Raw genomic sequence first — 27,490 nt, forward strand, 5'->3', positions numbered from 1 at the left:
TCCTACAAACCCCTCATACAGTCCCTATCGGTATTGTGAATGCATTAAAGCCTTTTGCATTTGGACCCAAACCTACCTGTGTCCTAGTGTTCCTGATGACAACGTCGGGGTAAAAACAGCTTTTTTTTCTAAGGAAAGAAACTTTAGTGCCACACTAATACAATTTTCATTTTTGCTGGGGGCAATAATACTGTCCAAACAGAAGTTCTAAAATCGTCCTGTATATTACATATGCTGTATCATATGCATCTCTGTCCCAAGATAGCTGTCAGATCCTTCATTTTACATCTGCATGTATTTTGAATGGCAGGACACCACTATTACACCACTTCTTAAGATCCCATGTTTCTCAGGATCTCCAGCAGAGATGGGGAGATCAACTCTACATCCATATACTTAATTGTCCCTACTGTCTTTTTTTCTCACTCTTTACTTTCTCCTAAAATACCAAGCTGCATTGAATGTGCAAGAAAGTGAAATGGTATGACTCCTTCTTATATTTAAATGTATTGATTTGGCAGACACTTTTGTCCAAAGCTTAAAACCAAATACATGTCTAGTACAAGCTTTATGCTGACACATTCTGTTGTATTGTTGATATTGTACTATGCTGACACATATTTCAATAGTACAGTATACTTTAAAAGTATGTAACAACTGCTGGGTGATTTACACAAGTTCTTGCAAGGTGGGTTGTGTGAGGGGAAAAAGGTTTGTTTCAACACAGTGTGACTCTATTAACAAGCCAGTAAATCTCTATAAAGAGGCCAGTGGGAAAAAAGGGGCCAGAGGAATCCCAAGCCCTGGGGAAACTACGGCAAAGGCCTGAGCGACCTCCAAAGTGGAGACCGTGCCACTCAAAGCATTAAAGACAAGAGTTAGACCCAAGAGAGAAAAACAGACCCAAGAGACAGCGCTAGGAATCTCTACCCAACAACCCCAGATCCCCCAGACCACGGACCCCCCAACAAACATACCAGGTAATTATTTCATACTAGACTGATGCTTTTAAAAAAAACTAACATCTTATCTTAGACTAAGCAGGATGCAGGGATGAGTCGCGTTGAACATAAGCATACGTTTATTTTACATGTAACGTTCACATTCAGACACATACACTAATGGAGTCAAACTGACAACAGAAACACGTAAACAACAGACTTCTATACACATAATGACACAATGAGGAGCAGGTGTAAGACACAGGGAGGGCGTGGCCACATTGACGAAGAAGAAAGAGAGAGAGAGATAAATAGAGAGAGAAAGAGAGAGAGAGAGAGAGAGAGAGAGAGAGAGAGAGATCACATTAACATGGAGATGGGGAACAGAGACAGATCACTTTAAGAAAGAGAGAGTAGGGAAAGGAGAACACAAGAATGCAAAACCACATGTTTTCTTGACTGTGGGACACACATAATTCAGACTTTTGATACAATTTATTTTAAATTGTGTTTGGTATCCTTTCCTTTACTGTATTAACAGCTTTTAAAGATGTTGCACATTTAATAACATGGCAATATGAATGAATGCATTGAAGTGTTTAGATAAACAATAAGACCAAAAAAAAAAAAAACACCCTACTGAACTATTGGGCTACTTCTGCACCACTGTATCTAGCATAACAGCCTGCAAAATGGTAGAACTCCAGATCATTTTTCTCAGAAAATAAGATTGAGACAGCCAGTCACATTCTTCCTTTGGATATCTGCCACACTGTTGACGCTTATGGTGAAGGGTGCTGTGTACTTAATGGTCAGCTGGGGTTCTGTCTATTATTCGCACATTCAAGCAAACTGGGTAACATTTCTCAATGTTTTTCACATGATGTTTCACGAGTTGTTCAATAGTTCGGTACTTTCAAGGAAAATCCACATCTGATCCACTGTCACACATTATTCTTATTTGTAGGAAAGTGAAAGTAAAAGCTTTCACCATTCAAACGGACAGAAAGCGTCCCAAACATGAAGACAATCCTGATCATTTGCATTGCTCTGTCAGTGGTTGTCATCTGTGATGGTAAGCTTTAAACATTATCCTTTTTGTTAGTTTATTTTAGATTCTGGCTGGTAACTGCGCTGTAAACTGGAGGGTTGTTAGTGTCCGGGATGTAAATGCTAACATTTGAGCCTTTAGCGCCCACGTTAAAATGCATGCAGCAATTGACTTGAAGCATGGTTGTTTATAAATATTTTAAATGGAACATTATCAACCTTGCTTTTATGTTCATTTATTTTAGGACTCCATGTGTTGGGCCCCTCTGGTCCTCTGGCTGTCCAGCCTGGAGGATCTGTGATGCTGCCCTGTTATGTTCAAACTCCCATACCAGTGGAAGAGCTGGAAGTGGAGTGGAGAAGAACAGACTCAGAAACTTTAGCGCATTTGTTCCAAGATGGAGAGAGTTGACCAGAGTTTCAGGACCAGGCTTACCGTGATAGGGCACATTTCTTTACTGAGGAGATCGGCCATGGAAACTTCTCTCTCTTACTAACAGATGTGACCACTAAGGATACAGGAGTCTACTGTGGAAGCAGGAGTCTGTGGTGGAAATTCAATGAAACGGGGAGTTAGATGTGGATGATAAGTAAAAAAGGTTTTAATAGAAAAGAAAGATTCCACAGAGTGTGGGGCTCACTACCACGAGAAGCCCCGAGTCATACAGAGCATTGCTTGATATACAAGTCTAACTGTATGCCTTGACCAATCACGGACTTCCTGCCTCTTGTTGCTATGGCTCATACACCAATCAGCTTTAAGCATTGCTTATCTCTTTCAGGCCGGCTGGTAACAATCTGCTTGAGTGTCATCTCTTAATTGCAAGCAATAAAGCAGTTGCAGGCAATAAAACGAGAGACATTTTCCTGCTTATCTGATCTATTGTCTCACTCCCTTAAAGTTCTTTGCTTACATAAACATTTTTGCTAGGGAACAGGATACTGCTGAATGTATGTGAATCACTGAAGCACATAGTATTTCCTTTACAACTCTAATGAAACTTTGAATGAAATAAAGATGAGTGGTGGGTGAATTATTTTTTTCATATAGTTTAAACATTTTGTGGAAAGAATTTTGATTTGATTATGCTTTATTGCACTTCTTAAATTGATTCTAGATTTATATAGCTGATTAATAATGATGGATTATGAAATTATATGACTTGAATTTTAAAATGAAGTTCTGCACACCAATATTTCAAATGATTTTCTTTTCAGAGTATCTGACTGTGTCTGGAGGACATGTTGTGTTTCCATATGTGGGGAAGGACACCACTTTAAACTGCTCTGTACACTCCCACATCCACCCAGAAGAGATGGAACAGGTCTCATGGAAAAAAAATGGATCAAAATATTAGTGTTGCTCTTTGTAAGGGGTCAGATTAAACCAGAGTCGACCCATGAGAAATACAGAGACCGAGTGGAGATCTTCAAACCTGAGGAAATCCACAAAGGAAACTTCTCATTTAGACTGAAGAACATCCATATTGAAGATAAAGGCCTCTATATATGTGAAGTTCTCCATGGGGCGTTATCAGCTAACACAACTGTGGAAGTACTATAGCTGGGTAAGTGAACATCTTTATGGTAACAGGGATGTATAGGACTGAGGCCTGACATAGTATATTTGTCTAATTAAAGATACACTGGCGTTTGGCCCATTGTCATGGCGATGCTGGTTTGAGCCTTCATTGTGCTACAACCTTCTGGAGTAGAACCGACACTGAACTCTGGTGGGAGGGATGGCATAACTCTGTCTCCTGTCAGTCACAGTGAAATTAGCCAATCAGGGATGTCTGTTTGCAGGTGCTTGCTGATGAGAGCAGTTAGCACTCTCCTTCGAGTGTGTTCAGCTGCTATGTTGCAGTAAAGGCAGCAGCTTGTGAAGACGTGGTGCCGGGCTTCACGTATCTTGGAGGAAGCTTACTGCATCCTCCCCAATTGGTAGCTATTATGTGACAGGGGAGAGATATCTAGCTAGCTTGCAGAAAATACAGCATATAGAACACAACTATAAAACTGATGGCTAGTGGTTAATGAAACAATATATAGTACAATAAAAATAATATATATTAAACAAAACATTTTCCTATATACCCTCCAGTATTTACAAATGTCCATAAATATATACAAATGTCAATTAATATAGGCAAAATTTGCTGGATAAAATGTACTTTTCCTACAACAAAATAACGACAAAACCAAGATTGTTGTGTTTGGCAACAAGGAGACGAAAATTTGGATTAGAGAACATCTCAGTTCTCAAGCTTTAAAAACCAAAGACCAAGTCTGAAATCTTGGCATTCTAATATACTCAGACCTCACATTCATTAGTCCCATCTAAGACATCATCAAAATAGCCTTTGATCATCTTTAAAAAATATGACCAGAATTAAGAATCTGATGTCCAGAGAAGCTCATCCACACTTTTAATCTTTGGGGGTGAACTACTATAATGGCCTTTTAACTGGACTGCCCAAAAGGTCATTACCCATCTACAGCTCATTTAGAATACTGTTGCTAGAGTTTTAACTAAAACTAAAAGGAGAGAGCATATTTCCCCAGTCCTGAAATGTTTATACTGGCTTCCAAATAGTTACAGAATTGAGTTTAAAGTGCTGCTACTAGTCAGGGCTGAATGCACCTCAGTTATATGTAAAGAATATAAACTGAGTAGATGGTACCATGGTACCCACATTACATTTACCATACTTGTGTGGCTTTCTGTATTAGGAAAGCATCTTAAGGTTCATTCTTCCAGTCATCTTCAGCTTCACTATAACAGCACATGAGCACATCTGAACACACTTTAAAAAATTACAGTTAAATTAACGCCAGCAGTTTGCAGCTCAAGAATCAATCACTGTGTCTTTTAATAAGGTTTTGACTTCAGAAGCATATGAGCAGCTAAACTGTCTCAGTGCTTTCAAAGCTCATTGCAAATGCTTATATCTTTATACTGACTTTATATTGACTTAAAATTGATTTTAATTTGCTTCAGGATTTTTTGGTGAAGTAGCTGTTTGTTCAGTTGTTAATCTGATGAGGATTCTTCGACTCGGGTATTATTCTCCATTCACTTCTAAAGGTATGCACACTGCACACCGAGGGCCATAACTAAGATGTTAGAGGTTCTCAGTTAAGGTAGCTCAACAGAATGACTACAGTTTTGATGAATAGCTATGCTCCTCAGCCATTTCTTATAGATGTCTCCCCCCCCCCCCCCCCCCATAGGTGTCTGGCCCCCTGTCTCATAGATGTCTGGCCCCTGTCTCATAGGTATGCCCCCATAAGTGTCTGGCCCACTGGAGTCTTTTAGATAAAGTCTCCTGTTTCTCTGCTGGTATTTACATCCAATAAAGCAGGAGCCATGAAAACTGTTTGCTCATATTGGCTGATGAGTTTATTATCTGTTCATGAGTTATAATGTATAGAATTATGAGAAATATATGGCATAGGATTTAGATATTTTTAAAGTTCCAAACACAAATGGTTAAGCCTGTTGTCTGGCTGTTACATATTGTATTGCTGTTTTGTGCTCCACAACAATAGAAATAAGCTTTAGGGCTTCACTGTGTTTAAATCCTTAGTGATTTTTAGTATAATGGCTGTGCTGCAGTGTTATATGTAATATTATTCCCATAAATTCAATCAATCAATCAAGAGCTAAATTTGCCTAGGCATAAAAAACGTGAGATTTTGGTTTCCAGCACTTCACAGCAGAATCACACTGAATAAAAACAATAACCAGTAGGTGATTACAACAGAAGAATCCACTGCTCTCTAAAAACATTACTGTCATCTAGCTTGTTAAAGGCAAACCAGATGTTTCACATCACTACTGGTGCCATATTCTGGGGACGGATGAAAGACAAATGTAACTTTTTGGTAAAAGTACACAGCATTATACTTGGAGCCACTCCATGATGTAGGGAGTATAATGGTGTGAAGCGTGATGGAGCGAGTATAATGGTGTGGGGCTGCTCTATTGTCTCAGAGCCTGAATGGCTCGCATTGAATGAGAGACCCATGAACAGAAACTCTACAGCAGGATGCCAGGGTGCCTGTGATCTAAAAGAGGTGGAATTAATTTTCTTTTTTTATTTCAGGAATTAAACTGTCAACGGTAGTAGAAGGTCCTTTGATGCTCCTCGTTATTTATTCAGGTAGGACTACATGAGTACTACATTTATGTATATATATATACACACACACACACACACACACACACACACACACACACACACCCCTACTGACAAAACAAATGAGTGTTACCGTGTCAGATAAATTCCATAAAAACACAATGCCACCTATCTTGACAAGGTCTACACTGGTTTGTTTTACGTCCATTAAATGGTCATTACAGGCTTTTTTAAAGAGCCAAAAAAGTATTCTTAAAGAATACTTTTGGCAATATATATATATAGCCAAAAGTATTCGCTCGTCTGCCTTCGCACACATATGACTTTGAGTGACTTCCCAATCTTAATCCATAAGGTTTAATATGATGTCCAGCCTTTGCAGCTATAACAGTTTCAACTCTTCTGGGAAGGCTTTCCACAAGGTTTAGAATTGTGTTAAAGGGAATTTTTTACCATTCTTCCAGAAGTGCATTTGTGAGGTTAGACACTGTTGTTGGACGAGAAGGCCTGGCTCGCAGTCTCCACTCTAAGTCTACTGGTGTTCTATCAGGTTGAGGTCAGGACTCTATGCAGGCCAGTCAAGTTCTTTCACACTAAACTTGCTCATCCATGTCTTTATGGACCTTGCTTTGTGCACTGGTGCACAGTCATGTTGGAACAGGAAGGGACCATCACCAAACTGTTCCCACTAGGTTTGGAACATGAAACTGTCCAAAATCTCTTGGTATGCTGAAGCATTAACAGTTCCTTTCACTGGAACTAAGGGGATGAGCCCAACTCCTCAAAAAGATCCCCACAGCTTAATCCCCCCCTCCACCTAATTAACACTTGTCACAATGCAGTCAGACAAGTACCGTTCTCCTGGAAACTGCAAAACCCAGACTTGTCCATCAGATTGCCAGACAGAGAAGTGTCTTCAGAGAAATTCAGAGAACATGTCACCACTGCTCTAGAGTCCAGTGGTGGCATGCTTTCCATGCATTCCATGCCACCGCTTTGCATTGCGCTTGGTGATGTAAGGCTTGGATGCAACTGCTCACCCATGGAAACCCATTCCATGAAGCTCTCTACGCACTGTTATTCAACTAATCTGAAGGCCATATGAAGTTTGGAGGTCTATAAAACCTCTGGATGTCAGGGCAGCAAAAAAAAATAAATAAATGAAAATAAGAAATTAATGGAGACCTTTGACTGCAGAACCCACTTATAATGTTTTTTTTGCTACCATTCTGTGCTTCTGTATTGTCTGTATTGTTCAGCTAAAATAGATTTAAATACCCTTCAATCTGATATGCTGAACAGGGGATTTGTTCTATGTGCACATGGTGTTTCTTTTTTGTGGATACAGTAGTTGTTTCATATGACTTCATACAGCTTAAGTAAAAATTATCTTGATGGCATTTCTGAAAGTAGTTTATTTAAGTTATTTTAATATAGTAAATCCTTTGTAATAAGTTACAGATATATTCGTAACAGGTATAATCTGTACCAGTAATCTGTATAATTGTAGAACTGTAGAATGACTTTCATTTATGATTTCTTTCCTTTTTTCTCCTCTAGTGCTTTGGCATGTCTGGGATGCAGAATGCAAAATCATACTGCCTGTTGTTGGGGTTATAACAGTAGTCATCATTATAAGTAGGTTTTTCATGGTTATAAGTTATTATGAAGTATTTGAGCATGCTATTTGCTTATGTAGCCTGTCAGGTCTTTCTGTGGTCATATTTCTTTCCTCTGTCTGCACATGCCTGTTGGTTATATGGGTTTATGTTGTATTAATAAACCTCTGAGGATATAAAACAATCATTCAGCAAGTAAAAAGGCTTAAGCTAAATGGTTTCTCACTGAGCTGTTGCTGTTCTTTTAATTATGCACATATAAACAGTAGAAATATACATGAATTAACATGTTGGCTAGAGCACTAGAAATTCCTTGGCCTTTGTCCAGTTAGCTCTATAAAAGTTATCAGGGAGTAAATGTGGTACTGTAACGCGGGATTGGGAGGAGTCGGATTACAGTCAGTCATGTAGATGTGCCAAATTTATTGATGGTAAACCTATAATCGTAGTCGGGGTCGTAGTCCAATGCTGAAAAAATTGGAAATACAGATACAGAAAATATAGCAAGAAGAAAAACAATTTTGAACGGTGAAAATGAGGATACACTAATAAGGAATGTACAGTATGGGAGACTGTGATAATTAAGTTCAAAGGGACTAGAAGTGTCATAATATTACTGTTTAAGTGCATAAACAGTCAAATCAAACCTGTACTTCAGTGATACCAACAACTATGTTGATGTAATTTATCGTTCTCTTAAGTTCAGGTTTTGTCTTGGCTTTAAAACTGAAACACAAATTGCCTATGACCCACCCTATTTCAATGTCTTGGTAAGTAAAAATGAAATGCTGTAGATTCCTGTGAAAATTAATTTATCTTGTCTATACCTTTTCTTTATGAGGGTACATTTGAATCATTCATAGTCATCTTTCACTCATTCTACAAGCACAACTGTAACGGCTGAGAGCCGCAGGGCACGGAGCAGGATGCACAGACTCCCTCGACAGTGACAAACGTTTATTAACATATAATGGTGGCACTCACACATAATGTGAACGGTGAACAGAACTGGTTTTATAGCAGAACCGGTTCTCTACCATTACTACATACAGCCCATTACTTTCCCATAACATTCATAGTGCAGTCCCATAGTGTCTAATTCTTCAAATGCGATAATGGATAATGATTTCTTTTGCTAAGGAGGTATCCGATAACACATGATGATCAATTGGAGTAAGTGAGTGTAACACCAGACGTGTTTCCAGATGTTGTGAGCAGAATGACAACTAGTGATGTCTGGGCAATCGAGGGCACTGCAACCATTTCAAATGACAATGCTGTCTCTGAATCCATAGGTTTTTGAGGGGTGGTTTGGTTCTGATGGGGTTTAAACTGATTGGCATGACATTGCCATACCTCTGTAGCACCAAAAACCACAGTGTAAGAAACCCACACTGATTGGTCCCCACTCCTGATGTCCATCTCTTATCCTCTCTGTTATCATGGAGCAGCACTGCATCTCCCACTGTAAACTGTTGCTGTTTCGATCATGAAGCCCAGGAGGAGAATCTGGCAAAGTCAAAAGTCAAAGTCAAATTTATTTATATTATATTATATTATGCTTTTGTGGTCACAAAGCAGCTTTACAAATGCTCGAGTCCAAGCCCCCAGTGAGCAAGCCAAGGATGACGGTGGCAAGGAAAAACTCTCTAGAGCATGAGGAAGAAACCTTGAGAGGAACCAAGACCCAAAAGGGGGGGCCCATCCTCCTCTGGCCCAACAGTCACCACAATATTAACAATATTGACAATAAGGAGCAGAATAAATAGTGAAAGAGAAAAATGAATAAATAATAATAAAATGAAAAAAAACCCATGCAATTATTGTCTAGTTCAGTTTTCTAGAAGTCCTAGTCTGGTTGCCTTGGAGTGGGCATGTTCGATACACATCCTGCAAATGAACATCCATCAAGGGCAATGGAGAAGTAGTTGGCTGGGGATGGAGCTGTGGTGGGCTACAGCAGGGGACATCAGGGGGTGGTGGGAGTAGCCATGGCAGCTGAGATAGGTTGAGACTCAGTAACATCATGACATCTGGTGTAGGTGTACTTCGGCAGAAAGAGAGACTAGATTATTAGACATGTCCAGGTATGAGAGTGTGTCAACTAGGGAACTATAATGTGCAAAGAGGAACTCCGGCAGATCTAGCTATGGCAGCATAGCTAAAAGGATACAGCCAGAAGGAACCACAGGCATGAAGGGACCCTGGAACATCAGCATGTCCATTGAGATTGGCCTGTAGTTTGACAGCTGACATGGGTCAAGGTTACAATTTTTTTATATGGTCTGATAACTGACAATTTGAATTATTTAGATACATAGCCAATGGTGAAGGAGGAGTTTATTCAATTTAGCAAAGGTTCAATTACTTCAGATTTCCTTAAAAGAGTGTGTGGACAATGAACCTATTAAGCAAGTGAAGGATTTTGAACATGAGATCAGAGATGTAAGTTCTGGCTCTTGAATAGTTGTAAAGGATTCTAGAGTGTTTTTTGACTTGGTTGTTTAATAATTGGTTTTCTATAGCATTTAACCCTCATCAGAATGTCAGAATATGAAATCTGGACTTTAAACAGTTTGTTGTCAGTACAAGGCTCTATTATTTGCCATGTGAGTTTTCCCACACCATTTGTTACTTACATTCCACTCTCTGCCAGTTCTGACCTAGCACGTGATACCATATACTGAACCATAGTGAAGTTTCAGTCACAAAACTGCTTGTAATAGTAAGGTTGTAGTTTCCGGAGACACTTCACTCTTTGCAAACCCTTCCTAACTGGTGAGAGTTTCGACATCATGAGAGGCCATGAATCTCTGAAGGCTACAGACCAGGATGAACTCTATGAAGCTCATGGTGATACTGACTAATAGACTGTTGCTGCATTACCTTCTGTGGTTTCTGTGTGGAATCTTGGACATACCAGAGTCGTTTAGAACTGTAATGGTGCTTTGAGGCCTCGTCCATAAATGGGAAAATGCTCTTTTAGCTCAGACTAACATGAGTAAATTAGAAAACGCCGTTTTAATCCACACCAACACAAGTAAATTGTAAAACGCCGTTCTTGTGTTTTGGCTTCAGTAGCATTTTCAATCCATTTTCCAGAAGTCCCCCATCCACAATAAAACACAAAAATGATGGAGAAGGTGAATGGTGAGCATGTAAGAGTATGTGACCTATGACCCCTGTGTCATTTACACCAGGGTACAATGTTTACAAGCTGCAGTCACGTCCAACATGGAGGAAATGGCGAGAAAATTGAAACAGAATCTTTAAAAAAAAAAAGAAGTCCAAAATCGCAGTCAGGAACTGCTACAGCTCTCAGGTCAGTTTAACACTGCAACAACAGAGGTGTAAATCCCCAGTCAAGAATTACTTCAGCTCTCGGATCTGTTCAACACTGCAACCAAAGAGGGATTTAAATAGGGGCCACAAAACCATACCGTGTTTTAATGTTGAATATTTTACTACAGGGTTTAATGAGATAACTTAATATATTGTAATTTGCAGAATTCCTTTTTCGGTTATCAAGAGAATCTCACTTTGGCTTGAGTTTAATTTCAGTTTTCCTTATTGTTAACTGGAAAGGAGAGGAAAAAGGTATGTAACAGGATTTTTAAGTATGATGATTGCTAGAAGGCTGTGTTTGCACTAGATGATACTTGCATTCTTGCATTACCAATAATACACCAGGAAAGATACACAATAAAGCATGAGATAAAATGTAGTTTATTCAAACATTTTCTCAAATACTTTAAGCACTTTTGGTAAAGCGCAACTGTGATAGACTGCCTAGCACAAACAAGAATAATTCAAGCCATTCTGAGGTCAGCACAGATAGACAAACTGAGGCAGTAGTGGTTTATGGTGTGTAAAGCAAAGAGCCTGATAACTGGTATAAACAACCCAGGAAGCAGCAACTCCCAGCCAAACACCCAGCTCTGCCAAACACTCTGACTGTGATCTCCACTATTAGAACAAGGACACACCACACTGACACTGATCAACTAACAACAACTTCTAGTGACTGATGATCACCTTCCATTGCCCCTTGTTGCCCTTATCACCTGTGTATATTTACACTCAAACACACCAAACAGCTGATGAATGACACACGTACATTCTGCACCAGCAAAAACAAAAATAACACAAAAGGAAATGAGTGCTTCCTGAAGTTACAGGCTTCTTATAATCAGTATAGTGAGTTGTGAGCAACTTCCTCCTCTTCTTGAGCTCCTTCCTTCCATAAAATTGCATATCATCACATCAAGGTAATGACAAATTTACATCAGCTAGCTGACACTTTTATCCAAAGCAACTTACAATTATGAGTGAGTATCAGCTTGAGGGCCTTTCTCAGGGACACAACAGTGGCAGAAGGCTTGAACCTATAACCTTCTGATTAGAAGTCAAGCACCTTAACCACTGAGCTACCACTAAAGACAAATGTTCCACCAGTTCTCTAAATTGCACAACAAAACCATGCAGCATGTAGCAAAATATGTTAGCCTAGCACACTTCCTTGGTAGGTCAAGCCACAATGCAACAAAAACCCTTATGCAACTTATGACAATAGTATCTTATTTTGGGTAAACGTTAGATTGAACAGCCAATCAAAAACCTACCTCATGGCCAACCGCTGATGCCAATTCAACATGACTTGTGCAAAATATCAGAGCACTCAGTGGGTAATGAGAGTCAGCATCCAGGATGGATCTGAACACACATCACTTACATCACTGATGTGTGTGACTGAAGTGAACAACATAAATGAAGTGATTTGATATCCAGACAGGATCTAGACTAAGTCATTCATGCTTTCCCACAGACTGGTCTCCTTACAAGCCTCCTCAAACACCATTAGACACTTGCAGTCTATTCAGAGACTGTTATCCCTAACCCCAAACACCATTATATACCTGCAGCTAATTCAGACACTGCTGCTTTTAGAATGCTAACCAGCACAGGCTGAAGAAATACTGTTCTTAGCCACACAGTTCAGGCTTATTTAAAGCACTTTAAAATTAGCTCTGTGCATAAAATGTGCTAAATAAAGAAACTTGCCTTGCACAATTTGAATAGTTAAAATAATTCATTTATATAGCCAAGTTCTCAAACACTTGGTATATGCTGTATATTGAAATTTGCAGTTTTATTGTATTACTCATAGAATTACACAGCTTTGCATGACTGTGTCAGTTAAACGGTGTAAATGTTTGTCTCTTTCCCTTTGTAGATAAGACGGGACTGATCTTCCAGAATGTACTTCTCTTCATTGTGATTTTACTGTCAAATACAGAATGGTGGTTTACTGGTACAGCATTCAGAATTTATTGTGGTGTTTTGATTTTTTTCCTTTCCTCCTTTTTCCTTTCCTTTTGCTTCAGGATTCAGTGTGTAATTCAAAACCTGATTTGCTCTGATTTGCGACTGGACTTCTCACTGTTTACTCTCCAATAATACTGAGTTGGAGCGAATGGTGAAATGGACTTAAAGCTGAACCAAGGTCCAATATAAACTTAATGCTTACACAGTATGTTGTATTGGATATGGTGCCAGTGTAATACTTATGCATATTTAGTGCAGTATACTGTAAAGAAAGTGCATGCAACAACTATTGTCTGATTTACACACGGTAGTAAGGTAGGGTTTGTGTGGGGGGTGGAGGGAACACAGTTTGATTATAATTCTGATATAATTGAATGGGATTTATCATAATTGTAACTTGCATTACCACTAATCTACAAAGCTGTAGGTTTGCTGGTAAACGCTTGACGCTAACTTTTTCTTTTTCATACAGCTTCTGTAAAGCAACCAGGAAGTATAAACTCACAATATTTGGAAAATAAAACACAATGCAGTAGTTCACTCCGAATATATATGAGAGATAAAACAGTTGTTTACATTCAGATTTCTATAGGAAATAACATTTATAAATGTGCATGTGTCTGGCATCATGTTTATATGTGAAAAGCATCCAAATGTTCTACAGTGACAGCAGTTTTTCATACAGTTTTTCCCATTAAAAAGAAAGCAGTATCCTGCTGTAGCTAAGAAATCTAGCATTTACAAATATTGATTCTGAGGATCTATGTTGCTTCTGTCTTGAAGTTACTGTGGAGACTGGCAGTACAGTGAATGTCTCACTCTGGGTGTGCAGTTTTGTATTACATATGCAAAACTTTCTTTTTCAAGATGCATTTTCTCTAGTATGCATATATTGTCCAATGATGTTTCATAACTCCCCAAAGGCTGTCAGACTCTTATAGTCCATTAAGTAGCCCATAGTCAATAAATGTTTATGGAATATTGGCCTATTAGAGAGAAAGTTTACACCCATTTGAAAAGAACCGTTTTAAAATGTATTCATTGCTGACTTCTACGTCTAATCCCTCGAGAAATCTCAGGGTTGTGTTTACATTGGTAGTCCTGGCCTCCATGAAGGTCTCCTCAGCTACACTAGGATGTCCACAACAATCGAGTTCAAGTTCAAGTTTGGTTTATTCGTCACATACATAGTCATACACAGTATAACTCGTAGTGAAATGGTGGAGAGTGCTCTGTCCAAACTGAGGAAAAGAAAACAGGGGTGCGTAGAGAAATATATATATTCTCTATATGTGAAATATATATATGCAAAGATAAATATATACATTCTATGCATGTACAAAATATATTAACAATGTATGTACAATATATGTATATTATGATTATAAACACAATGTACAACGTATATGGTTGTGTATATATGAACACATTCTACAGAATGTACAGATCCATTTTGTATAATAACATATCTACAGTTGTTGTGTAACAAGGTAATTGAATATAAATATATATATACAGATATGCAGTTATGTTACATGGTGGTGGTGGGCCCCACAGTTTATCAGTTTCCCTGATTCAGTGCCCGAATGGCCTGTGGGAAGAAGCTCCTCTTCAGCCTCTCTGTCTTGGTCTTCAGGGAGCGAAAGCGCCTCCCTGACCTCAACAGAGAAAAGAGTCTATTGTTGGGATGGATGGGGTCCTTCACAATCCTCCTGGCCTTGGTCTGGCACTGCTTGTAGTAGATGGTCTGCAGGTGAGGAAGTTCCGTGTGAGTGATGCGCTCTGCTGAATGCATTACCCTTTGGAGTGCTTGTCTGTCCTGCTTGGTGCTGTTCCCAAACCAGACTGTGATGTTCCCCGTGAGGATGCTCTCGATAGTGCAGGTGTAGAAGTTCCGCAGTACCTTGGAGGGCAGTCTGAAGTCTCTTAGGCGTCTGAGGTGGTAAAGACGCTGACGAGCCTTCTTTGCCAGAGAGTTGGTATGGCGCGACCAGGACAGGTCCTGCGAGATGTGAACACCAAGGTACCTGAAACTATCTACTCTCTCCAGCGTGGTTCCACTGATCCTCACAGGTTGGTAGTGCCGCTCCTGCTTCTTGCTGCAATCCACGATCAGCTCCTTTGTCTTACTGACGTTTAGGAGGAGATTATTTTCCTGGCACCAGTTTTCCAGGTGTTTAATCTCCTCCAGGTAGGCCCTCTCGTCATTTTCCGAGATCAGACCCATGACAACGGTGTCGTCAGCAAACTTAACAATGATGGTGGAGCTGGAAGTGGCTGTGCAGTCGTAGGTGTACAGTGAGTAGAGCAGGGGGCTTAGGACACAACCCTGAGGAGCTCCAGTGCTGAGGGTGAGGGTGGATGAGGCGCAGTTGCCCACCCGTACTGATTGTGGTCTGTCTGTTAGGAAATTGGAGATCCAGTCGCACAGGGATGTATGCAGTCCTAGATCCCCCAACTTAGTAGTGAGTAGGGAGAGGATGATAGTGTTAAATGCTGAACTGTAGTCGACAAATAGCATTTTAACATAATTTCCTCCCCCTTCGTCCAGGTGAGTCAGTGTAGTGTGTAGCAGATGTGCAATTGCATCGTCAGTGGAGTGTTTGTGGCGGTATGCAAACTGCAGTGGGTCCATGGAGGCTGGCAGTGAAGATGTGATGAAGTCTCTGACTAGCTTTTCAAAGCACTTCATCACGACTGATGTGATACTAAAGTGATGATCCAGCTATGTTCTATAAAGTGCAGTTCACATAAATACTCTCAAAACATCACTGTGTGGGCCCAAGGTCCCTCATGACCCTTGCCCAGTGTTTCAAGAGGTGTGCTTCCACCGCAGATATGCCTGCGCTATTAGACTGTACTACCCTAGTGACAAGAGTTGCTCTATATAAAAGAACTAAAATCACCAGATGGAGTTCTCTGCATAGAGTCTATCAATCAACATGAACAGTTTGGCAGTAGTCAGCTTCGATTTTCCTAGTCCAATACTTCCAATACTGTTATTGGAAAGTAGAACAATAGGCAGGTGAATGCAAACACTGAGAAGAGATTTAAAATCTGTGATCAGGGTCAGTAGAACAGTCCAAAACTGAAATACAGAGACTGTTTGATCCACAAGAGATAATAAACATAAAGACACAGGCTAGGAAAACAAGCAAACTACATAGGCATTGGAAATGTACATTGAACATGACATGGTCTAGGTACAAATGACCAGCAGAGAAACACAGCAAACACAGGTCTTATATAGACTAACAAGGAGACTAGAAACAAGAACTAGAAACATGTGTAACTAATGACAGACAGGGAAACCAAACAAGGGGGCAGAACATAAAAAAAAAACTAAACAAAGAAGAACATGGAAATGAAAAGCAGGAAATAAAGCCAAAATAAAGCACAGGACCAGGGAGGGGCCAACTGCAACAGTTCTAAATCTGTTTTTAAGCTTTTTAAAAGTAGCAATGTGAACAGATTAATAAATTGGTAATCAAAATCGATATGATTAATTGGGGCACTACCCAGATCATAAGGGAAAATCTATTCATTTTAATTATTATTTAATTATTGAATATATTGATCTCAACTCATAAAAGTTGCAAGTTTTATTATTTCTCGTCTACCTGAAATTAGAAATCCCATTATTGTGTCCAGAAGTTAATGAGTGACTTCAGATGAATACACACTTGTTAAGGAATTAAACTAGAAAATAAAATAAGATTAGGACTTTTATTGACTTAGTGAGAGGCTATTAGCTTTTTAAAGTTAAACTTCTTAGTTTCTTCTCGCATAAGCTTTGTTGTTCTTACAGACCCAGGAACAAACTTCCTCCTTCCCTTAGGCTTATAACTAGGCTTATCACAAAGACCTGCATTAGTAGACCATTTTCTATTGTTGTTAGTGAGATATTCAATGGAGTGTCCTAAAAATGCATAAAGTATATATATTCTATAAAATGCATAAAGTATCTATCTATATCCTTTTCAAAAAGTGTTGTGGATTGAAGACAGACATTTTTTTATTTTTAATTTTTTTAAATTCTGGATTGTATTTGGAACCTCTCTTTTTTGGTCTTGTATTACAGCTTTGGTATTTAAACTGTGTATGTGTGCAACAGCAGTTCTCTTTTTGATGAACTCCATAACACTATCATCTGAGCTGATCCTTTTAACAAGTAAGTAAATGGTGTTCACTGGCAAAATCCAGATGAACCAGTCTGTGTTCACAGACAAAACCCAAACGAACCAGTCTGTGTGTTCACTGACAAAATCCAGACAAGCTCATTTGTGTGTGTCTGAGTTTTGTTTTCCTTCCAAAAATCAGAAATCTCAGCTTCTCAGATTTCTTTGGGTGAAAGATGTTGAAACCTGTATTTCCTTCACACACCTGTACTTCAATTATACACCTATACTTCAATCACACGCACTCATACTTTAATCACACACACCTGTACTTTATTTCAAGCACCAGTGTTAAACTCATCCCAGACTACCAAGCAATTATTTTTTTCTCCTGGTCTGTCCTGTCCCTTTGATGATCTACTTTTTTGCACTTTGGTACGCAGTTGTCTCATTTTTTTAAATTTAAAATCCTTTAAGCAAACTGAAGGGACTTATGTTTTTAAAAACATACTTGTTGCTGAGCATCAGTGTATGGTGCATATATCAGAGTAGTTTTTTTGTTTGTTTTTTGGAGCTAGTGTACATTTTAAACATTTCTTATTTATTTACAGCAGACTCATTGGAAATATAGTTTTTAACAATAATCTGTTATATTAACCTTCATCATAGTAGAATAATTAATTAGTTATCAATATTATTGAAAATGTATTCATGCTAATTTATTATGATATCATGAATGTGCTTTCTCCAATTCCAGCGACACATTTTTCTCATTTGTTTATATTCCATTTTAGGAAATGGTAAACGAACAATTGAAGATCTGCAAGTGATTCTCCTTCCGTTTGAATGGGTTTTTGCCATCAGCTATATTATTGCAATCTATGTGGTGGAGTCCTCAGAAAAAAAGGTAGCCTGAGACAATTATACAGAAACATCAAAACACATGAATAATCACAGAAGGCCTAGTAGACATAAGCTCTACTTCTTATGACAATTTATAGGATTGTTTTGCAGGAGACATTAATTCCTTATTGTGTCTAGTGTAACACCTTAGTGTTGCACTAATCATACTCATGTTTCCACTAATCAGATAAAGGGGTTTATAATATGCAGGCCCAGATGTTCAGTAATAAGACCCAGGAATTCACTAATCATACTCAGGTGTTCCACTAATTAGACCTGATCAGGTATTGAAGAGGTGTTGAGGGAAGCAGACCAGAAGTAAGTAGTGCAGGAGGATATGGGATCTTTGTTAATGTCCAGCAGAGTTCACAACCAAGAACTGTTTTTATTTGGTCATTTAACTAATATGACAGGCTCATGCTATATGTATATTAATACATGATACTAATTATTCTAGAGGACCTTTGTTATGACACTGTCTAGACTGGGAACCCATAACATAGGGTTTGATTGATAACAGTAACAACAAAAGATAATGAAATGCAAGCCAGACAAAGAGAATGATGGCAAAATTCAAGTGTATTTACAAGTTTGGTGTTCAGATACAGAAATGTACAAGAAACTGCTGCAAATGCTTGAGGAGAGGCCTAGGCCAACACAACAAAACCAAAGAAGCAAAAAGACATCCAACTAAGATAACAAAAAGATAGTGACTTCAATTACTACACTGACATAAACAGAGACAATCCCACACCCTAACAAAAAGGCAGCCACTCCTACTGAACTATTATACATGGGAAAATATATTCAAGAGACATATAGTAGCCAGACCAACAAGGGAGAAAGCAAACAGTAAATCAGGAGGAGAAGCCAAAGGCATACGAATCCAAGCAATGAAATATAAAATAAGCAAACACAATATTTATATAAAATTATATAAAGATAATTTTAAATAAATGTATTTAGATCACTGAGAAATATAGAACTGAAATAATAATTAACATGCAGATGTGTCATGCTCACATACCGGCGCATCTCCGGTTTCCCTGGCTACATGAATCACTTCCTTGTTTTCCTGCTAACGTCTGTTTCTATGGTCCCCTGTCTCTGCCCTTTCGCTCCAGCTGCACCTTGTTTGTCTTCGTTCATGTTAATATTTAAGCCTTGCTTTCTAGTCTTGTGTTTGCTCATCAATCTCTCCTCCATAGGCTGTTGTGCTCCTTCTCTTTGCTTCAGATTATGTTCTCTGTTCGCATTCACAAGTATTTTCCAGTTTTCCCTTAATCTCCTGTCTTTTCTGAACTCTCTGATCTTTCCCTTAGTTCTGTTACAAGTGTCTCTGTTTGAGTCTAGTTAGATGCTTGTCTAGATAAGTATCCCTGTTCAGTATATTTCCCTGTCCTTGTATTCCGTTATGATCGTTAATCATGTTTATAGGTTTTATGTTTTGCTGATACTCTTCTGTTAAATTATGCCTTTGTGTTTATTTTCCTTAGTTTCTGTTTTACTCCAGTAGAGAGCTATTCATCCTTCTCCTGTTAACCTGATGTTGCCTTCGTTCGAGTTTGTATTTGTTTCTATGGTATTATGTTATTCATTTATGTATGCTGCCTGTTTATTTACTCGTTCTTAGTATGGCTTCCCTAGACGTTGATTCAGTCAGTTCTCATATCCCAGGCGTTTACTTTGCGTGTGTTCGCCCTCAACAAGATGCAGGGTGCAGCTTGTGATGTACTGATGAGGTAACAAAGGACAATCCAACAGAGGATAATCCAATGATACTTTAAAGATGACAAGAAGATACTATGGCAAGCAAGGCTACTATGGAATATACTCCTTAGTATAAATGTTCCAAACAGTGTGAAGGAAGGTGAAGGAAGAGGCAGCTGCTTCCTGCTCCTTTTTAAGGTCTTTATTAAGAGGTACAGTTTTTGAATGTCTTTATAAACATATCTCCAGCTATATGCCCATCTTCACTATATGGACAAAGCTATTATGACACCTACACTTTACACCTATAGGAGCTCTTATGACATGCCATTATAAATCCATAGGCATTAATATGGAGTTGGTACTCCCTTTACAACAGCTTCCACTATTCTGGGATGGCTTTCTACACAATTTTGGAGTGTCCGAAGAGCATTTGTGAGGTCAGACACTAATGTTGGTCAAGAGGGCCTTGCTCACAGTCTTCATTCTAGTTCATCTCAAAGCTGTTTGATGGGTTCAGGTCAGAGCTCTGTGCAGGCCAGTCACGTTGCTCCACACCAAACTCACCCAACCATACCTTTATGGACCATGCTTTGTGGACTGGGGCACAGTCATGAGTGGAACAGAAAAGGGCCTTCCCCAAACTGTTCCCACATAGTTGGAAGTATACAATTGTCCAAAATGTCTTGGTATGCCGAAGCATTAAGATTTCCCTTCACTGGTACTAAGGGGCTTAGGCCAACCCCTGAAAAACCACCCCATAGCATCATCCCTCCTCCACCAATCCGTACCGTTGGCACAATGCAGTCAGGCAGGTAATGTTTGCCAAACCCAGACTCATCTATCAGACTGGCAGACAGAGAAGCGTGATTTTTCACTCCATAGAACAGTTTTCCACTGCTCCAGAGTCCAGTGGTGGCATGCCTTACACCACTCCATCCAACACTTGGCATTGTTCTTGGTTATGTAAGACTTGCATGCAGGTACTTGGCCAAGAAAGGCCATGCCACAAAGCTCCTGGCACAGTTTTTGTGCTAATGTTAACGCCAGAGGAGACTTGGAACGCTGCAGTTATTGAATCAGCAGTGTTAGTGACTTTTACGCACTGTACGCCTCAGCAATCAGTGACCAAAATCTGTAACTTGTGGTCTGCCATTTCATGGCTGAGCTGCTGTGGTTCCTAAACACTTCAACTTTTCAATAATACCACTCACAGTTGATCATGGAATATCTAGGAGGGAAGAAATTTCACAAGCTACCTTTTTGCAATGGTGGCATCCTATTACAGTACCACACTCAAGTTCCCCATTCTTTCACAAATGCTTGTAAATCCAGACTAGGTGCTTGATTTTATACACCTACAGCAATAGGACTGAATGAAACACCTGAATTCCATGATAAAGAGGTATGTACCAATACTTTTGTTCATATCTCTTCAGTGTATCTCTTCCTATTGCATAGGAGGTAGATGGTTGGTCAGCACATAATTTAGACATCTTTCTGTGATTTGTTTAGTGGTTGACCTTTTTTACTGACCTTAAGTTTCCATTGTACACAGAGTGATCATTTTATAAAGTTAATTATTATTAGTAGTAGTTAGTGAATTTACCTAACCCTACTCTATAGCTGCACCTAGCAGGCGCTCTTACATTTTTACAGTCAACTATAATTTTTAATTCACTACTGCTGGCACTATTATCCTCTGAAAACAGTTGTACTGTACTAGACTGGAGCATCTTGCATATTTTTTAGAGTGACATGTTCGCACTATGCAAATACTTATGAATAAGATTCATCAGATGTAGCATAGTTACATTAAATATCCAGGCATTAAAAAAACAGGAAATATGGAACAAAATGTAGAGAAGAATGGAGAGAAGAAGTCACCACCAGCCAATTAACTTCTGAGGAGAATTGACTGAAATTAGGGCTGGTGCCCTGTAGGTACAACTGCAGAGTGAGTGCTCCTAATTTACAGAGAGGGGGTACTGAAATAAAGTTTCTCCAGAACATGACGCTGCATTTCACATAAAAGAGGAGCAGTTTATGTGCTCGATTTTTTCAGGTGCATCTTTACACAGCGCTACATCTGGGGTCCTTCCTGGTATTGTAGATCCCAACCTTTATTGATCTTGTATTCAGAGCTTGCTCCTGTGCTGCCATGATAAGTGCCTCTGTCCTGCCTTTCAATACAGATTTTTCCAGCCATTGGTAGGATTTTTCCATATCAGCCACATCCACTATTTGCTGGTTGTACATTCCATGCAGTGATTTATCCTCCCATGATAGTCCCTATACCTCCTCATTTCCATCCACCTTTTGTTTCTGCTGTCTGAGGGGCCATCTTCCTGGTGTACTCCTGGATTTTGGTTGTTTCATCGTGAATAGTGCTCCTGCTGCTTAGTGTAGTTTCAGAGTGCTGGATTTGGGATGAAACCCTACGTTCATTGTGAGGAGATTCCTTGCCTTGATGTCAGTGGCTTCTATCTCCTCCTTTGGCCACCTTATTATGCCAGTGGGGTAACTGAGGACTGGCAGGGCATATGTGTTGATAGCTCGACTCTTGTTTTTTTTCGCATTCAGATGACTTCTAAGGTAGGTGTTTGGCTGTAACTACTTTCCTTGTGGCCTCTTCATGATTCCCATTTGCCTGGGGGATTCTGTGGTACTCATAGCTGCCCTCAACATCTGGTAGTATGTGTGTGTGTGTGTGTGTGTATATATATATATATATATATATATATATATATATATATATATATATATATATATATATATATATATACACACACACACAAACATTTTACACTTAAATTGGGGCAGGGTTACAGAAGTAGGGCATGGTCAGATAGCAAGGAGACAAATGTTCAAAATGCAGTGCAGTTAATGATTTAACATTTGTCTGTTCATTAGTATAGTAGGGCTAAAATCCACTAGCTTGTAAAATCTGTTATTTTAAAAGCATGTTTTACAGGTTAATGAAACTTAATGGACCCCACTGTAACAGCTGGCTCAGATGGGTGTGTATTAGTGAGCACTGTTGGCAACAGAGCATCATAACATCTAGTAGCACACACCACCTTAACACAGCGCCAAACTATCACAGAATGCTACGTTTCTCATTTAAGAATGCATTTTTGTGAAAATTCTATTAGAATTAAGTTTTATATAAAAGTACTTGGTATGGTAGTTACCATCAAGATAACTGGTTTATATTAAATATCTATAATTTACAACTCAGTTCAAATTACCTCTTAAACACAGAGAAAGACAAAGGAGAAAATGACAAAAACGAAGGTGACAAGGAAGAAGACAATGAAGAAGAACTAAAAGATTTATTGTGCTCTACCTCAAAGCCAGTGGATCTTGCAGAGGTAAGATGTATCCCATAGTCACAATTTTAGTCACAGTGACACTACAGTAAAAACGCATTTTATAGACTTCTGTAGTGTATTTATCATGCAGACCATAGTTACCTTTTCTCATGTAAGGCTATAGATGATTAATCCTGACAAAAAATAAAAAAAGATCTAGTCAGTCAGATGGTCAGTAGCAGCTGGCCAATAGAGCGCCATCCTCACTGGTGGTAATTATTTTCATTTTTAAAATAAACATATTTAAAATAATCAATAACTACTTATTTTAAATTCTAGTGTGCTACAAATGCACAATAACGTAATATAAATTACATTATGAAAAATTAGCTTCCTGCTTTGTCTTGTTTCTTCTGGGGCATAGAAATATTGTCCAGTCAGAGCAGCAAGGCAGCCAATTGCTGACACGAGATACACACATAGAGACATAAATTTAACCAATCAGTGCACTTCATTTATCGCAGAATCAGTCATTGTTGGAGCAGAGTCATATGACATTGACAGTGATTAATTTGATTAATCAAGAAAGGGCATTTCAGCTGTGCCCAAATTCAATAAGATACCTTCTTTAAAATCCAATTGAGAGAACTTTGGTGGAGAAACTACATGTTGCTGAAACGCTCGCTAAGATGGCTGGCTATTCATGTACTAATGAACCAATGTATCAATGAACTAACTAAGCTAGTGAAATATAGGTTTGGGGTCTTGATAGTGAGTTAATTGTTAGCTAACACTAATTCTCTAGCAGTCTTTTTTTTTGGGGGGGGTAGCTAAGTTAGTGGTTGTTATGGCGAACTGAGCTAGCTATCATTTGCTGAAATATTAGCTACCTAACTTGTTTCCTAACTGTTGGCTAACGTTAGCTAGCTAGCTGTGTTCTAGTGGTGGTTCTGGCAAACTGTGCTAAGACAAAATCAATCGCTTTACACATAGTTTAGGCAGTTGTAATGTGTAAGTAGGACCTTTCTTTTTGATACTAAATTTATAGCAAGATGATGTAAGGCAGTTAACAGTATTAACATTTAAAATTCAAGCCTTATATTTGTTTAAAAATGCTTTCCTTTATTTAACAAAATATTCAATTGTTTTTCACTGTGAATGTTAATAAAAACAGCTTTACATTTCAAAATAAAAAGATGCATGAGCTAAAATTCTTAACTCCCACAGGGTTGCTCTAATTTTTGGAAGCCACAAACTAATCTACACATCATACATAAAATCATATATAGCAATTATATTTCTGTGTATGTAGCATAAGACACCATCCATCAATATTGGAATCTCTAGAAATTCCTAATTTTTGGTTAACATGTTTGCTAGTATATGTTTCTGAACAATACTCAGTCTGAAATGTAATGTAATGCATACTGTACCTTCTATCTGAGCATATTTATTATTAGTCTTTGGGTTTTTAAAGCCAATTATATAATTACAGCCTATTTCACAGAGCACTAGTAGTTTGTGTTAAGTTTTATCTGTCACGTGTGAGAAGTCTGTAACATCACTGATTCGCCATTTTGGAGGTATACATACAGTGAGCGGTACAGTAAACACTAGTTTAAACACTAGTTTTAAACACTAGTTTAAACACTAGTTTTCAAGTAAGTAACTCATATTAAATAAACTGGAGAAGCAGAAGCAAACATACCAAGACAAACTTTGTATTTAGTTGTCAACTTTGAAAACACACACACACACACACACACACACACACACACACACACACACACACACACACACACACACACACACACACACACACACACACACTACCACTAAACCTTACCCTATGTGCATGACATTTGGTTTCCATAAGCTAGGTAACTTCATTTGGCGTATGATGACAAGGAAAAAATCAAGAATACAATTTATGAAAATGTCAGTAAAGTATGTACAGTACAGAATAAGAAGAAGAAGAAGAAGAAGAAGAAGAAGAAGAAGAAGAAGAAGAAGAAGAAGTGGCAAGCAGGATAAAGCAGACATTTTTTTAACATCTTAGAGGTGACTAAAAATGGTGACTAACCCCAAAATTCACTTTGGTTGATGTCATCTGTCAAAGACTGATTGAATGCTTGCTGAAATTGATTATGTCACAAAGAGCCACACCTAGAATATTTTTCATAAGCTGCCACTACAGATGGTAAATAGAGTTGTAGACGTGCTAGGGCCTCATTTAACACAATGGTTCTAATGGTGCTGAAATTGTGCCACAGAATCCTTTATTTACAAGTGTTAAGACTAGATAAGTGCCAGGATGTGTATGGGCCGGGTTCTGCTCACACAGATGATACAGTGTCACAGACTACATTTGCATGAGTTCCATGTTTCTGCCGTTGAAGGAAAGAAATAACTGAAGTAGTGGAACTTTGGATCTTTGTTGATATCACATGTATGTCTGTGTAAGACAAAAGAGTTGATATTTCCCCGAGTAGGAGCTAGAGTGGTCACATGGTTTATGTTAACCATAGACAAAAGGCATAATTATTGTATTAAAATATAAAGCACACTGTCCAAAACTGACAATAAGGCTCATGTTTAAAAGGCATCTGGAATGTCATATTTGCAGCATGTAAGAAGAATGTTGAACAGGATATTTTACCATTTTATTCATAGGACTGTTGTGGTGAAATCAAAAACATGTTGATAACATCTAAAAGTGCTGTGTATAATGGATGATGTTTCTAATGCAGTCTCCTGAAAGATGAGTGATCCTATAGAAAAGCCTTCCCCATGAGTGAATATCAGCGTTGATGTGGAGAGAGGTCAAACTTCCACTGCTGCAGCTCACCAGAGAAAATAGCTAATGACTTTTCAAGCAGCTGACCAATGGAGTGAAAGTGCCAAAAATCCAATCATGCAAAATTCCAATCATACACTAGCCTTTCTATGTATTGTGTAGGCTTTTTACCCATGGTGACACATGGCGTTTTTTTGTTTGGATTTTTTTTTTTGGCATTGTCATTACTGATGACAGTTGTTAGTTGTAGTTGTAACAGAAGACTACTAATGCCAAATTTTGGACAGCATGTTTTTCACAATGCTCATCATATTTCTCTCCTCACGCTGTACTTGAAAGCACTATATTGTTATTCTTCATACTTCCCCAGGTAAAAAACTATGAACCAGCAATGTAATCTATTCGTTCTTTTGGTTAGTTCATGACTTACCAACAGGCGACATTAAGGTAACATTACCTAGCACTTATTCCAATACAGTTTTTGTAGTTATTAAATGAGCAATTTTTCACATTGTTCTTGTATTGTCTGGCAGTATATTAAATATTATGCCTATATGATTCATTTCATTTTATAAAAACAATAATTTGTTGTGTCAGGACCTGGACAAATCTGTACTTGTGCTATCATGTGAAAAAGAAAAAAGATGTGTGTGTGTGTGTGTGTGTGTGTGTGTGTACATTGTCATATTATACAGCAGTTTCAAGTATTTCCAGTCCCAATGCATCTTAATTATCCAATTTAAGAACCTGATATTTAGCTGGAGTACTTGATTTGAACCTTGAACATTTGAACCTTGAACCTTCATTTGGGGCAAATAATATTTAGACCTATACAACTTTGAATTTTGAAGAATAAAATTAACATATTGCTTCTGAAATATTTATATGTAAAGTGAATTATCTGTACAGTGTGTAACAGTAAAATATGTTTATTCATTAGTTTATTTATTATTGAGTATCAAACTTGTTTGATGTAGGATAAAAGATGGTGTATATTTCCATGGTCTCCATGGTGTATATTTCTGTACTTGGTTTGCAAGTAAACCCCATCTGTTTCAAGTTGAAAAAATTTAATCTGTTGTGATAGCACACAAAAAGTGTTAGAGAAGATGATGAATTAAATATTAATTATACAGCCAGAATTTTAAATTGCCAAATATGACTCAAACAATGAAACTGCTTTGATAAAATTAACTCTAAAATTGTTTTTTTGGTTTTTTTACAATGATAAATTACCTGTTTACTGGAGTAATCTGGATAACCAGTTTTGCTTGCTTAATACAATTATTCTTTTAAATTACCATTTAATAATTTTTAACTAAAAGAGCAAAACTGTATTTTCTTTTAAAAGTACTCTAGTCCATTCATGTTATTGTCATTCACCTCCATAGCTGCCACATCCTAAATCTCCAATCTTGACCAATGCACCTGCAGCCAAGTGGGCAATCTTCAATAGCAACAACATCCACTCTGGTCCAGAGTGCCTTTTCTCAGGCACAGAATGCACTTGTGCTGATGCTATTACTAAAATATTTAAAATGTTTTTAATTAATGTTTTTCATATATTGCAG

This window comes from Electrophorus electricus, chromosome 15 (genome assembly GCF_041902795.1).
Source record: "Electrophorus electricus isolate QZ-2024a chromosome 15, ASM4190279v1, whole genome shotgun sequence".
Classification (NCBI taxonomy): domain Eukaryota; kingdom Metazoa; phylum Chordata; class Actinopteri; order Gymnotiformes; family Gymnotidae; genus Electrophorus; species Electrophorus electricus.